Source organism: Onychomys torridus, unplaced genomic scaffold (genome assembly GCF_903995425.1).
Source record: "Onychomys torridus unplaced genomic scaffold, mOncTor1.1, whole genome shotgun sequence".
Taxonomy (NCBI): Eukaryota; Metazoa; Chordata; class Mammalia; order Rodentia; family Cricetidae; genus Onychomys; species Onychomys torridus.
This window is the reverse complement of record NW_023412870.1, coordinates 767,487-782,496: the sequence shown is the minus strand read 5'-3', so window position 1 is coordinate 782,496 and position 15,010 is coordinate 767,487. Positions and strand designations below refer to the sequence as shown.

The following is a 15,010-nucleotide window of genomic DNA, read 5'->3' as shown; positions in this document are numbered from 1 at the left end:
TTATTTGCACACTCGGGCGTTAAAGAGCCGTCCCAGAGCCCCCTTCACCTCCTTATTCCTCAGTGTGTAGATGAGGGGATTAAGGGTCGGGGTCATGACAGTATAGAAGAGAGAGATGAACTTCCCATGGGTGTGGGCATATGAACTGTTTGGCTGGATATAGATGGCAGTGATGCTTCCATAGAAGAGGACACCACCATCAAGTGGGATCCACATGTGCTCAGGGCTCTGCGCCAAGCGTGGGCTGACTTGATTTTCACAACTGCCTTGGCTATGTGTCCGTACGATGTCAGTATCAGTGCTAAAGGTAAAAGCAGCAAGACCAATGAGGCCACAAAGAGCTGGACTTCATTGGCATGAATGTCCACACAGGCGAGCTTGATCATGGAGGGGACCTCACAGAAGAAATGGTGTAGCCACAGATGGCCACAACGGGGAAGCCAAAGAGTGACTGTTCCCTGGATGAGAGCATTTCCTATTCCACTGATCCAAGAGATCCCCGCTAGAGCCCGGCAGAGCTGTGGATTCATCACGGCTACATAGTGCAGAGGTTTGCAGACAGCAGCATAGCGGTCAAAGGCCATTACTGCCAGGAGAATACACTCAGTCGAGCCCAGAGTCAGAGAGACATAAAGCTGTACTGCACAGCCTACAGCCGTGATGGTCTTGGCTGGTCCTTTCAGGTTCCACAGCAGTTGAGGGACAATACTGGTGGTAAAGCAGATGTCCACAAGGGAGAGGTGAGTAAGAAAAAAGTACATAGGGGTTTTGAGTTTAGGATCTATTGAAGAGATGAGAATAATTATTGTATTTCCTATCAGAGTGAGAAGATAAGAGATTAAGATAACTATGAAGAGTGTTCTTTCCAGCTCTGGCTGGTCTGAGAAACCCACCAGAATGAAGTCACTGTTGACACTGCCGTTAATCATCCCTGTCACCTGGTGTGGACAAGGAGAAAAACATTATAAATTACTAGACAGTCACAATATTAATGTCCATAAAATAATTTAAAGGGCTGACACTAAAGAAATTTGCATTGACTTATAGTTCAAGGTCCTTTAGAAGCTGAAATAGATTTTGTTGCAGAAAGAATGCGAGTCTTAGAGAAGCCACTGTAGAAGTAGTCTTTGCCTGAGTAGTAGCTGTTCGGAGCTGAGATGTTTGTCACAGAAGAAAATACATCAAAAGAATAAATGTATTTGATCCATTTATAACATAACAATTAATTCAGATTAAATAACGTGTTAAGTGTCTTTAATGTTTAGTATAAATATTAATTATTTTAAAAATCTGAATTATTCAATTACAACCTTAAAACTAGTCATTTCTTTTTAGTTTCAAATACTAACAATAAGTTCTGGAGATTACAAAGATGACTTTTGAGGTAAAATATCAAACATTTGTGTATGGATGAAGCTGTATTAACATTTATGTCAGGGATTTTTAATTTTATACATACATGAGTTCAGAATTATGTCCCTTATGAGAATCATTAGCTCATCCAGCCTACCAGCTACTCACTTGTGGCAAACTGGATCAGACAGTGGGTTAATGCAGCTCCCCTCCTCAGCTGTGTGGCGGTGGGTGGAGTTACTGGCTTTCTGCTTTTATATGTTGAAAGAGAGGGTGAGTGAATCTGAATGTAGGGCATATTTGCCAGTATAACTCGGGGTCCTCAGGCAGATGGAAGAGGCTGCTTCAGTGTGTATCTAACATTAATTTTTCTCAATAAAATAAAAGGAACAACTTTAAAAAACTTGAAATATTTACAAATGTGAACTTCTAAGGTGGAGTCTCTGCTTCCTTTGTGCCCAAAGATTGTTATTATGCCCATGTGTAATGCAATTGGTACCTGGTATCAGTACAACCACTCAGGCCTTAAAATTCTCCCTTAATTGCAATTTAATAATCTGTACTTGTTTTATTTCAGAGAAAATTAATTGTGAAAGTAACATATGAAATAATTCTTAATTATTGATTAATTTCATTTATTATGTAAAACTGTTACAAACTCAGTGAAAAATTAAGTCTGGGATGGTCAGGTAAGGGATCTAGACATCCAATAACCAAAAACCATGTGAAGTACCTGAGTGTTGCCTGAAAACAGGGAGAGGGCTATACAGTGACGAAAAGAATATCGAAGAACCCCTAAGGAGCAAGCCAAGGTGTGTATATGCTAATATCATGCATACATCTAGAATTCCATGTGTACATTGTTATTATATATGCATATACATAATATGCACATCTTTCGTATTAACTTATATTGAATGTAGCATATATTGAATATATATAATCTAATTCTAATAAAGGCATTCACAGTTACATACACAAGCATCCATACAAACACAAATACCTGACTATCATTTTCTCACTTTGTTGCCATCAAAGGAATGAAATGAAGGCAGACATACCACTCCTGCTCTGCTCCTGTTTGTGGGCATCTTATCCACCGTGGTCAAGTAAAACTTTATATTCTAAGATACTCACAACACAGGTAGCCTTCAGATAATGTGATATGACAAATTCATGGCCATAGACCAGTTCTCTATTTATTAGAATATGCTCATCTTGCATTTTTAGAAAAATTGTTTTTCTTCCTGATGCACTCCTAATCACACATGAGCTTCATGCTCACTTTTCACCTAAGTAATTGAGCACCATGTGAAACCCAAGTATTGTTGAGAATCACACATGTGTATAGACAAAACCAAATCATATGTAGTAGAAAACTAGTTGACAGAAGATAATTTCCTTCACTTTTTCAAATGGATAATGTTGAAGCAAAAGTGAAGTCTGAGCCTCAGAGCTCACAGTGATTACCTTGAATGGCAATCAGTGTCTTAGGCCCTGTGTTGATTCTAGGGCTACTATTTGAGGATGTAATTCTCTGAAGACCAGGAAACCAAGAGAGACTGTACAGGAATACAGGCCACTGTGCTGGAAATGTCCCAGGGACACAGATCTCTCATTATGGTAATTAACCCCATGCACTATTGCATCCAAAGCTGAACTTTGCAGAAGGCTATTCAAAAGGAGATTCTGTTGCTTCTCTTATCTTTCAAAGTTATTTAAGTTTATGGAAGAAACCCAATTGTATTAACTTTTGCATTCACAACCCACTTATATAGAATATTAAAATTTTCAGCTGTTTCCATTCTAAGTTTCCATCAGGAATTTATTTAGCATATGTATATGTACATGCTTACTGTGCAGATGACTTAAAATTCATATAACAGTAACTAAATGTATTACTACATCCTTTCTTCATATCTACCCTGGCCATATTTGCTTATGGTTTACCAGGCCCTGGACAGCCATTGCTATGAATTTAACCAGGTGTAAGCAAAATTATGTGTTGCTATTTTTGTCTATGCGTTAATTTGCTGGGGACCAGCCTCAGCAGTTCCAGGGGTCCGAAGGATGGGATACCTGGAAGGCACAGTAGTGACTCAGAGACAGTGCTCGTGCAAGCTGACGGGTCACTTCGGGCTTCTGTAGTTGCTAAGCAGCTTCTTTGCTACAGCTTCTTTAGCTTCTGCTTTTGTCCTGGTAACCTCAGTCTTTTATTATCATAAGTAAGGGGAAACAGAAAGAAAAAGGGGAAATCACCCAATACAATTGTTCTCATGATTCAAAAGGTTATTCTTAGAACATCACCAATATAATCTTCATCATCTTTTACTAAACACGGGGACTATCCCAAACTTAACACCAAAGCAAGCATAATCTATTTTTATTATTAATGATTATACAATCTTCTGAGCATCTGGCCCAGAGGCTAGCAACATGCAGTTTTGCAAAAAAGGTAAAAATAAGAACAGTGGTCAATGTACCAGACAGTCATTTCCTTCTCACACAGCCTGCTCCAACCTCAAGACCCCCACAGCCACCTAAGTTCCTCCTCAGCCCTCTACAAATGCCAAACCCCATCACCTGTGGGCCACAATGACCTCAGACAAGAAATCTGTCAGTAACTTCTTTTCTTCTATATCCCAACAATTTCAAGGAAGACCTGATCCAATTATCAGAGCTTCCATGAAAGGAAACTCACCTTTTTGGCAGCTCTTTTAAATCTAGAAACCCAGTAAAACTTGGAGCAATCACTCCACCAATTGCCACATTGTCTCCACACTCCTTCAGAAGGAATAAAATATATCTGGATTAAAGTTGCCATCTCCCTTTCTTTATGGAGGCCACTATTTTCCTCCTTTTCTAGGTTCCCACACTTTTAGTTTGTCATCCCATCTATATGTTACTCCATCCACAGTCTTCAGCCAGTACCCTTTAGGGTCTCAAGTTTTACACAATGCCCTTGGAATATCCTCAGAAACTCAATTATTCATCATGGACAATTTGAATCCAGTGTGTTGATACACATCATACTATGTGCTATAGTTGACCAAACCTTCAATCCAGTTTATCTAAGCCTGAAAAACTTCCCCAGGTTGCAGGTTCTTTCCCATGAACTGCATAACTGCCTTAACCCCAGCCTGGGTGATCATCTCTGTATAATTTCCTGTGAAATTTACTTCACTCCTTTCCTGTATCACAGAAATCACCATTGATCTAGGAACACAGAACATGAAGATCAGATAGAAGTAAAAGACTAGCATTACAAGAAGTATTTATATAGAGGAGGACATGACATGTGCACACCATAAAGCATGACCTAGGGACACATAGGCATTTCTACGTTGGCCCTCTAGAGGCATGCTAAGCAGATCTGGAGGGGAATGCATGGAGGGTTGATGGTCCATAATCTTGGGTCCCCTATTCTCCAATCTCTTCTGGCAGCTCGTCAGTCATTTTATATGCTATCCCTGGCATTAATTCAACACCATCTTTATGAGAATCATTCATTTTGGCTCATGTTAACAGCAGAGTACAACCTCCATCATGGCCACACTGGATTTTGCTATTTTAATAAGCCATAAACCACTTATCTATAATGGTGTTATTAGCTATTTTTGTATTTCTGAGTTTTGTCTTTAATAAGGAATGCTGCTCTGGGTATATTTGCATGTATTTTGGGGTAAATAAAACTTTAAGTATTTTGCTAAGAGCTTTTGGCACCAGATTGTTTAGTCACAAAGTATGTATGCACCCAGAGTTGATGGATCTGTGGAAACTGGTGTATCATCCATTACACTACACATTGATACTCTGCAGGCAGATACCCAGCATCTAGGTCACACTCAGTGCTGTCTGCCCTTTTAATTTTCAGTCATTTTGATAGTATGCAAAGGTCATCACACTATAATCTTCATTTGCACTGTTCTGATTGCTAAGGAAGTTGACAAGCTGTTAATCCTGAAATTTCCCAGAGAAAAAAACAGTTACACCATTTTGGCAAAATTAAAGCAAGCTTTTATTAAAATGTTAAATACTGACTGATGGAATTTGGTCAAGACCATCACCTAGAAACTTTCCAGGTGAGTGGCCCTGAGTCATGTGTTGTCTGAGGCTCATATAGACAAAACCTATTGGTTACCATACTTTCTCATCAGGCTTTGTTGTCTACCTAAAAGTATCAGAGATACTTTTATATTCATCCCTATGCAAAATCACCTCGTGTCTACTTGATTCAAACAGATGTAAATGATTAGGAAGGAGTTTCACCATTAAATCTCCTTGAAAAATATGATTCATGGATACATAAGAGGACAAGGAAAACAGATATGAGGATATGGATTAAAATAAGTGAGTGAAGGCTCTTGCCCATTGTCTTTCTTCAAGTAGTTTCTATATCCTCTCACTGCACTATTTTTTTAAACAACAGGAATGTGTTTAGCTATCTAAAGTCATTGCCAATTCTTGGGCTTCAGAGTTACCAACTAGATAATTACTAAGCAAGGTGACTACCTGGGCCATTACCATGTACTCACGCAATTCTGAAAAGAAAACTATTGCCACTAGATCTTGTAACTGTTTCTTCTTGGCATATTTCCAGCATGCATTTTAGCATTTCCATTGGTACCAAAGAAAATAAGGGACATCGTTTTGTCAAAGTGGACCATTTCATAATTGAATCCAGTTAGAAAAGACTAAGACTTGGGAAAGTATTTGCATTCTAACTTGGATATTTGAGGGAAAATTAAACAATTTCCTTGAAAAGATTTCTTTGGCATGTGGGATGATTATTTATATCAGATACTTAATCAAAGAGCTACAGCCACTGGGGCATCCTAAAATTAAAATTTAGAAAATATATTTTTATGATTATGTTTCTTAATCTTTGCCAATCAATAGTTTAAGCTACACTTATTCAATCTATACAATTTGAAAAGATCATTGGATTGCTTACAAAAGATCACCAATACTGTAGATTTCGCTCTGTATGCTGTGAATGTGTTTCTCTGACTGGCTGATAAATAAAGTGCTGATTGGCCAGTAGCCAGGCAGGAAGTATAGGCGAGACAAAGAGAAAGGAAAATTTGGAGAACAAGAAGGCTGGGTCAGGAGACACTACCAGCCACCACTGCCATGAGAAGCAAGATGTAAAAGTACCAGTAAGCCACAAGCCACAAAGCAACTTATAGATTAATAGATATGGGTGAATTTAAGATATATAAACTATATAGCAAGAAGCCTGCCATGGCCATAAAGTTTATAAGTAATATAAGTCTCTCTGTGTTTACTTGGGTCTGAATGGCTTCTGGCCTGGATGGGACTGGAGAAAACTCCAACTACACACCAACATTTCCTCAATGTTATTACTTCATCCACCTTCACTAATTAATTACATAATAAAAACAATATTGGAGTCATATATAATTTCTCAGTTATAGTTCTATTATTTTAAAATGTGTTGCTTTTATGTTGCATTTTTCAACTCTGTGAAGCTGTGTTACTTTGCCTGTCTAAAACACCTGATGGTCTAATAAAGAACTGGACAACCAATAGCAAGACAGGAGAAAGGATAGATGGGGCTGGCCAGCAGAGAGAATATATAGAAGGAGAAATCTGGGAGGAAAGATCAAGGAATGAGAAAGGAAGGAGGACGACTTCAGGGGCCAGTCAACTAGCCACCCAGTTACACAGCCAGACATAGAGTAAGAAGGATAGAAAAGGTATATAGGAATAGAGAAAGATAAAAGCCCCAAGGCAAAAGATAGATGGGATAATTTAAAGTTAAGAAAAGCTGGCTAGTAACAAGCCAGGCTAAGGTTGGGCATTTATAATTAAGAATAAGCCTCAGTGTGTGATTTATTTGGAAACTGGTGGCAGGCCACTGAAGAGCAAAAACAATCAACAACACTGCTCCTGCTTAAAATTATGATTATTATTACTGTACCTGCTTCTAAAACCCTTGCTTTATATCTGTCTCAAAATCTTATTTTATATGTACAGATATGTGTGTGTATGTATATGTCCTGTGCATTTCACATAATCTTTGCCTGTAGTCATCATTTTTTTTCAGTTCACTGTTTGTCCACAGTGCTTACACAGTTGATTTGTATATGACATTATTAGACAGCTTGGCACATATTTCATACATTTTTAATATATAATTTTATTAATTCTTTGAGATTCCATCTAAGTTTGTGTCCACATATTTTTTTCCAGGGCTGAGGACAGAACCCAGGGCCTTGCACTTGCTAGGCAAGCACTCTACCACTGAGCTAAATCCCCAACCCCAAGTCCACATATTTTTAAAACACGTATAGTTGAGCAGGGGTGGGGGGTTGGGGGAGTGGGGGACGTGGTGGGGTAGTGGTGGGGGTGTACACCTTTAATCCCAGCACTCGGGAGGCAGAGGCAGGCAGATCTCTGTGAGTTTGAAGCCAGCCTGGGCTACTAAGTGAGTTCCAAGAAAGGCACAAAGCTACACAGAGAAACCCTGTCTCGAAAAACTAACAATAATAATAATAATTATTATAATTATTATTATAATAGTTATTATAATAATATAAAATAAATCAATAAAACACATATAGTCCATCTAGTGCTGGATGTATACTCTGGGGAGTGTCACCATTCATTGGAGCACATTTCACCTACAGGGATCACATCCTTAAAGAAACTCCCAGAAACTCCCAATTATTTCTACTAAAATCAGGAATGAGACAAGGATGTCCACTCTCTTGCTTCCTGTTCAATATAGTGTTTGAAATCTTAGCAAGATAAATAACACAAATGAAGGCAATTAGAAGTACATATGTAATAAAAGAAGAAGTCAAAGTATATTTATTTACAAATAATAGTATTTGACAAATAAAAGACTCTCAAAACTCTACTAGAAAACTCTTATAGCTGATCAACATTCATCCAAGTAGCTGTATACAAAGTTAATACACAAGAATTAGTATCCTTCCTCTATACAGATGACAAATATACTGAGAAAGAACTCAGAAAAATACTATTCACAATAGTCTTAAGAATATCTTGGAATAAATATAAGAAAGTGAAAGATATCTACATTGAAAAATTTAAGACACTGAAGAAGGAAATTGAAGAAGCTACCAGAAGATGTAAGACCTTCCATGCTCATGGATTGGTAGAATTAGTATTCTGAAAACAATCATTCTACCAAAAGAGATCTACAGACTCAGTGTAATCCCTATCAGTCATGTCTTTATATGAATTTAGCATATACATTTTGTATTTGCTGTTTATACCTCTTATTTCATGTAATGGGCCATTAAGTATTTTTTATTGTTTTACATCTCTATTTTGCTTTTCTTTTTAACCAAACTGACAAAAATAATCAATTTTGTTTGTTCTTTTCAATTGTTATACTATTTGAATTTTTACTTACAGTAATAAAATCAGAATCATCAAGAAAGATGATTCAAAGAAAGAATGACAGTGTCTAATTTTAGCAGCCCAGCATGTTTCACCTTACCAGGCTTTTCTGACCAGCCCAAGCTGGACTCAACTCTTCTTCTGGCCCTTTCTGTCACTGATATTGTGAAACTCACAGAAAACACAACGATCATACTTGTGTCATTTTTGAACTCCAAATTCCACACACCTGTGTACCTCTTCCTCTCTAATTTCTCCTTCCTAGACCTATGTTTTATGACAAGTGTTGTCCCCCAGATGATCTAAAATTTCAAGGACTGAAATAAGACAATCAGTTATGCTATCTGTGTGATCCATCTCTACATTGCTCTGGGACTGTGCTGAAAGTGATGGCCTATGTCCCTGTCAATAATATCTGCTGACTCTTGTACTATGGGGTTGTTATGCAACCAAGGTTTCTCTGGCAGCTGCCTGCCTTGGCCTGGATTTGTGCTTTTATGGTGTCCACAAATCAGACCACTCTGGTTTTCCAACTACCTCTGTGTGGCCATCATGTGGTGAATGATTTTTGTGTGTAAAGAGCCTGCCCTGGTGAAAATCACTTGAATGGATACAACACGCCTAGAAAATGATGTCACAGCATTCACTGTCCTCTAGGCAGTGTTTCCTGTAGGAGTTATTCCAGTCTCTTATTGCTTACATTGTTAGGAATGTAAAGTAAAGTCAATGGATGGCAGGAGGAAAGCTTTTAGTGCTGTGGGTTCCATTTGATGGCCATGCTTTTTTTCTTTGGAACTGAAAGTTCTGTTTATATGCAATCAAGAGCAAGTACATGCAAGTACAGAAAGTTTCTCACTCATATATTGTAGGGACACCCTCATTTAATTCTACAATCTATGTCTTGAGAAATAAAGAATTAAAATGGACAATAAAAAGGTAGGGGGTCAGAGACGCAAGTTAGAGAGACAGTCTCACATTATGTGACAGGTTTTGGGGATTGGTAGACATTATATAACTATGTCTTTTCTTTTCATTTATAGTAGGAATTGTCAAAACTGCTAAATAAAGGTTAGCAGAAAATGAAAGAGATACCATGATAGAGGGAGACACCATGGGCATAGAGAGAAACCAGGTACTAGGGAAGTTCCCAGAAATCCACAAAGATGACCTCACCTTTGACTACTAGCTATAGTGGAGAGGGTACCTGAACTAGCCTACCTTGGTAATCAGATTAGTGAATACCCTAACTGTCATCATATAACCTTCACCCAGTATCTGATGGAAGCAGATGCAGAGATCCACAGCCAAATACCAGGCCAAGCTCCAGGAGGCCAGTCAAAGAGAGAGAAGAGGGGTTCTATGAGCAAGGAGTAGCAAGATCATGATGGGGGAACCTACCAAGACAACCAAACCAAACTAGTGGGAACTCATGAAATTTAGACCAACAGCTGTCTCAGAGCCTCCATGGGACTGGACTAGGCCCTCTGCATAGGTGAGACAGTTGTATAGCTGGATCTGCTTAAGGGGCCCCTGGCAATAGAATCAGGATCCATCCCTGGTGCATGAGCTGCCTTTTTTAGAGCCCACTGCCTATGGTGGGACAACTTACACAGCCTTGGTTCAGGGCTAGGGGCTTGGACCTGCCTCAGCTGAGTGTATCAGGCTCTGCTGATACCCCACAGGAGACCTTGCCTCTGAGGAGTTGGAAATGAAGGTTGGGCTGGCTGCAGAGAAAGGCTGGGGCGTGGGGGGAGGGGAAAGGATCTGTGCTTCATGTGTAAAGTGAATAGAAAATTTCTTAAAAATGGAAAGGAAAAAAACAAGATTACACAAAAGTAGGCAGAAAATTTTAATAACATCTCAATACTAGCCACTTTAAATTATTTTATTTCTTTTCTGGACATGTTATATCATCTCTTTTAAGGTTCTTCTTAAAATTGTATGATGAAATTAAGACTGGTATGTATTCACATTTATAAATCATGATTATTGCTCTAATGACTGACAGATGACGTGTCTGCAGGGTGACAAAGTGATTTTCTTGTTATAGTAATAAATTTTCAACTTTATTGAAGGACAGTTTTAATCATAGGTGCAGAAGTTTTTAGATCACCTGAGAATGCTTCCTACTGCTACTATGGTCCTGTATGTGGTAGTACTATAGCAAGTGAGTTTTCTCTTTACCTTTATTTTTATTTTTTATTAAGAAATTTTTTATTCATTTTCTGTACCAACCACAGATTCCTCTCTTCCCTCCTCCCACCCCTCTGTTCACTCCTACAAGAAGGTAAGGCCTCCTCTTGGGGGTCAGCAGAGCCTGGTACATTCAGTAGAGGCAGATCCAACCCCCCCCCCCTGCCTCAAGGCTGTGAGAGGTATCTCACCATAGGTAGTGAGCTCCAAAAAGCCAGCTCATGTACCAGGGATGGATCCTGATCCTACTGCCAGGGGCTCCTTAAGCAGATCAAACTACACAACTATATTGCTTATGCAGAGGGCCTAGTCCAGTCCCATGGAGGCTCCACAACTGTTGGTCTAAATTTCATGAGTTCCCACTAGTTTGGTTTGGTTGTCTTGGTAGGTTTCCCCATCATGATCTTGATGCCCCTTGCTCATAGAATCCCTCTTTCCTCTCTTCAATTGGACCCCTGAAGCTCAGCCTGGTGTTTCTTTGGCTGTGGATCTCTGCATCTGCTTCCATCAGTTACTGGAGAAAGGCTCTATGATGACAGGGTATTCACCAATCTGACTACTGGAGTAAGCCAGTCAAATGTTAAGTAAGATCTACTAGAAAGCCTCCACTGTCTTATTTGAAATGTCTATCCTTATCTTTTTCATCGGGGGCTTTTAGGCTAGGTACACTCATGCATTTTCTGATCAATCAGTCTCACTCTGAAGAGGCTGAGAAGGAGATGAGTCTTTATTCAGAATGAAGAAAAGAATATGTAGATAAGGTAACAGATAACTCCTTGAGGTATCCTTTGTAAGTCTGAAACAGCTGTTTTCATCAAGCTTTGCAACAAAATATTGACTCTACAACAAAATACGTACATGCAAATTCAAGCATTGTCACTAATTTTCAATGTGTAAAATTTTTCAATAAATAGAGCTTTAAAAACAACAAAATTGAATATTTGTTATTCATGTAACACATTCCTTTATGATATAACTTAACAGATTGTGTAAGATGATTTTTCTTTATGTTGAATGTAAAGATTGCATCTCTTCTAATAATCTGTATAGTGATTTGGGCCCCTTTGAAAATTTAAAATATTCACATTTTTACCTAAATATTCACAATATTTACTTACAAAACACTTCCTTATTGACTTTACATATATACGTGATGTTATTTCCTAAATACTGATTAGTTAAATGCTTTTAGCATTTAAAAAAATTAATACAAAAGGATCACTTAAATGCAGATAACTAAGTCTACATGAAAGTAAGAGGCAGTTGTGTAGGTATTTAAAATTAAATTATCACATTGGAGAACAAAAGTGGTTTATGCAGAATATAGATCAGCTTAGGCGCTTTATCTATAAAAAATGGCATTTCTTGGAGGTGGAGAAATGGCTCAGTGATTGAAAGCACAGGCTTCTTTTCCAGAGGACCTGGGACCAATTCCCCACTCCCATGTGACAGCTCACAATTGTCTGTAACTTTAGTCCCAGGGGATCTGACACCCTCTTCTGGCCTCCCGGGCACCAGGCATGCATGTGGTGTGCAGGGAAAACACTCTTACATATAAAACAAAAAGTATTTAAAAAGAATGGCGTTTCTTGGTTGACATAATTTGGTTTACATTAATATAATAGGGATAATCACATACAAATAAACATTTTATTGATATATTAGGACAAGCAAATACATGAAAAGTAATGATTACCTTAATCACTTAAAATATATTCATCTTAAAAACTCAATTGAAGGACCTATAGACAAGAACATTAAGTCCCTGAAAAAAGAAATTGAAGAAGATGTAAGAAAATGGAAAGATCTCCCGTGCTCATGGATAGGCAGGATTAACATAGTAAAAATGGCGATCTTACCAAAAGCAATCTACAGATTCAATGCAATCCCCATCAAGTTACCAACACAATTCTTCACAGATCTGGAAAGAATAATAATCAAATTCATATGGAAAAACAAAAAAACCAGGATAGCCAAAAGAATCCTGTACAATAAAACAACTTCTGGAGGCATCACAATCCCCAACCTCAAGCTCTACTATAGATTTACTGTAATAAAAACAGCTTGGTACTGGCATAAAAACTGACATGTGGACCAATGGAATCGAATTGAAGACCCTGACATTAACCCGCACACCTATGAACATATAATTTTTGACAAAGAGCCAAAACTGTACAATGGAAAAGCATCTTCAACAAATGGTGCTTGCATAACTGGATGTCAATGTGTACAAGGCTGCAAATAGATCCATGTCTGTCACCATGCACAAAACTTAAGTCCAAGTGGATCAAAGACCTCAACATAAATCCAGCTACTCTGAACCTGATAGAAGAGAAAGTAGGAAGTACTCTTGAATGCATTGGCGATCACTTTCTAAATATAACACCAGTAGCACAGACACTGAGAGAAACAATCAATCAATGGGACCTCTTGAAAATGAGAAGCTTTTGTAGAGCAAAGGACACGGTCAACAAGACAAAGCAACAGCCTACAGAATGGGAAAAGGTCTTCACCAACCCCACATCTGACAGAAGGCTGATATCCAGAATATATAAAGAACTCAAGAAATTAGACATCAAAATGCCCAACAGTCCAACTAAGAAATGGGCTATAGAACTAAACAGACAATTCTCACCAGAGGAAGCTCAAATGGCTGAAAGACATTTAAGGAAATGCTCAACATCTCTAATTATCCAGGAAACGCAAATCAAAATGACTCTGAGATACCACCTTACACCTGTCATAATGGCTAAGATCAAAAACACAGAAGACAGCTTATGCTTGAGAGGATTTGGTGCAAGGGGAACACTCCTCCACTGCTGGTGGGAATGCAAGCTTTTACAGCCACTTTGGAAATCAATATGGTGCTTACTTAGAAAATTGGCAATCCATCTCCCCCAAGACCCAGCTGTAGCAGTCTTGGGCATATACCCAAGGAATGCTCAATCACACCACAAGGACATTTGCTCAACTATGTTCATATCAGCATTGTTTGAAGTAGCCAGAACCTGGAAACAACCTAGATGCCCTTAAACTGAAGAATGGATAAAGAAAATATGGTACATATACAAAATGGAGTACTACTCAGCAGAGAAAAACAATGACATTATGAGTTTTGCAGGCAAATGGATAGATCTAGAAAAAATCATCCTGCGTGAGGTAACCCAGACTCAGAAGGACAAACATGGTATGTACTCACTCATAGGAGGATATTAGATGTAAAACAAAGATGACTAGACTGCTACACAACTCCAGGGAGGCTACCTAGAAATCAGGACCCTAGGAAAGACCCGGGGATCACCCAATGATAGAGAAATGGATGAGATCTACATGAACAACCTGGATGACAGTGGGCATAATGAAGGGCAAGATTTGAGGGAAAGAAATCTTAGGGGAGCAGGAGATCCCAGCTTGATCAAGAACAGAAAGAGAGAATGAGGAATAACAGACTATGATAAATGAAGACCACATGAGAACAGGAATAGGCAGAGTGCTGGAGAGATCCCCAGAAATCCACAATGATATATCCTCTGTAGACTTCTGGCAATGGTCAAGAGAAAGCCTGATCTGACCTAGTCTGGTGATCAGATGACTAAACACCATAACAGTTGTCTTGGAACTCTCATGCAATAACTGATGAAAGTGGATGTAGAGATCCTCAGCCAGGCTCCAGGTGGAGCTCCAGGTGTCCATTTGTCGAGAAAGAGAAGGGACTGCAAGAGCGTGAATGGTTGAATCCAAAACTGCAAAAAGCACAGGAATAAATAGCCAATCAAAAGAAAGCACATGAATTATGAACCAAAGGCTGTGGAGTCCCTACGTAGTTCAGGCCCTCTGGATAAGTGAGACAATTGAATAGCTTGATCTGTTTGGGAGGCACCCAGGCTGTGGGACCAAGACCTGTCCTTAGTGTATGAGCTGGCTGTTTGGAACCTTGTGCTTACACAGGGACACATGCTCAGTCTGGAAGGAGGGGACAGGACCCCAGGTTTAAATGAATCCCCAGGGGTGTCTTGGTCCTGGAGTACGTGGGAATGGAGGGGAGGGACTGGGGGGAAATGGGGGTGGG

At 38.9% G+C, this 15,010-nt stretch overlaps 1 pseudogene; it reads right to left on the bottom strand.

Moving 5' to 3' along the window:
- LOC118575927 lies at positions 1-929 on the bottom strand (annotated as a pseudogene).
- Between the last annotated feature and the right edge of the window lie 14,081 nt (positions 930-15,010).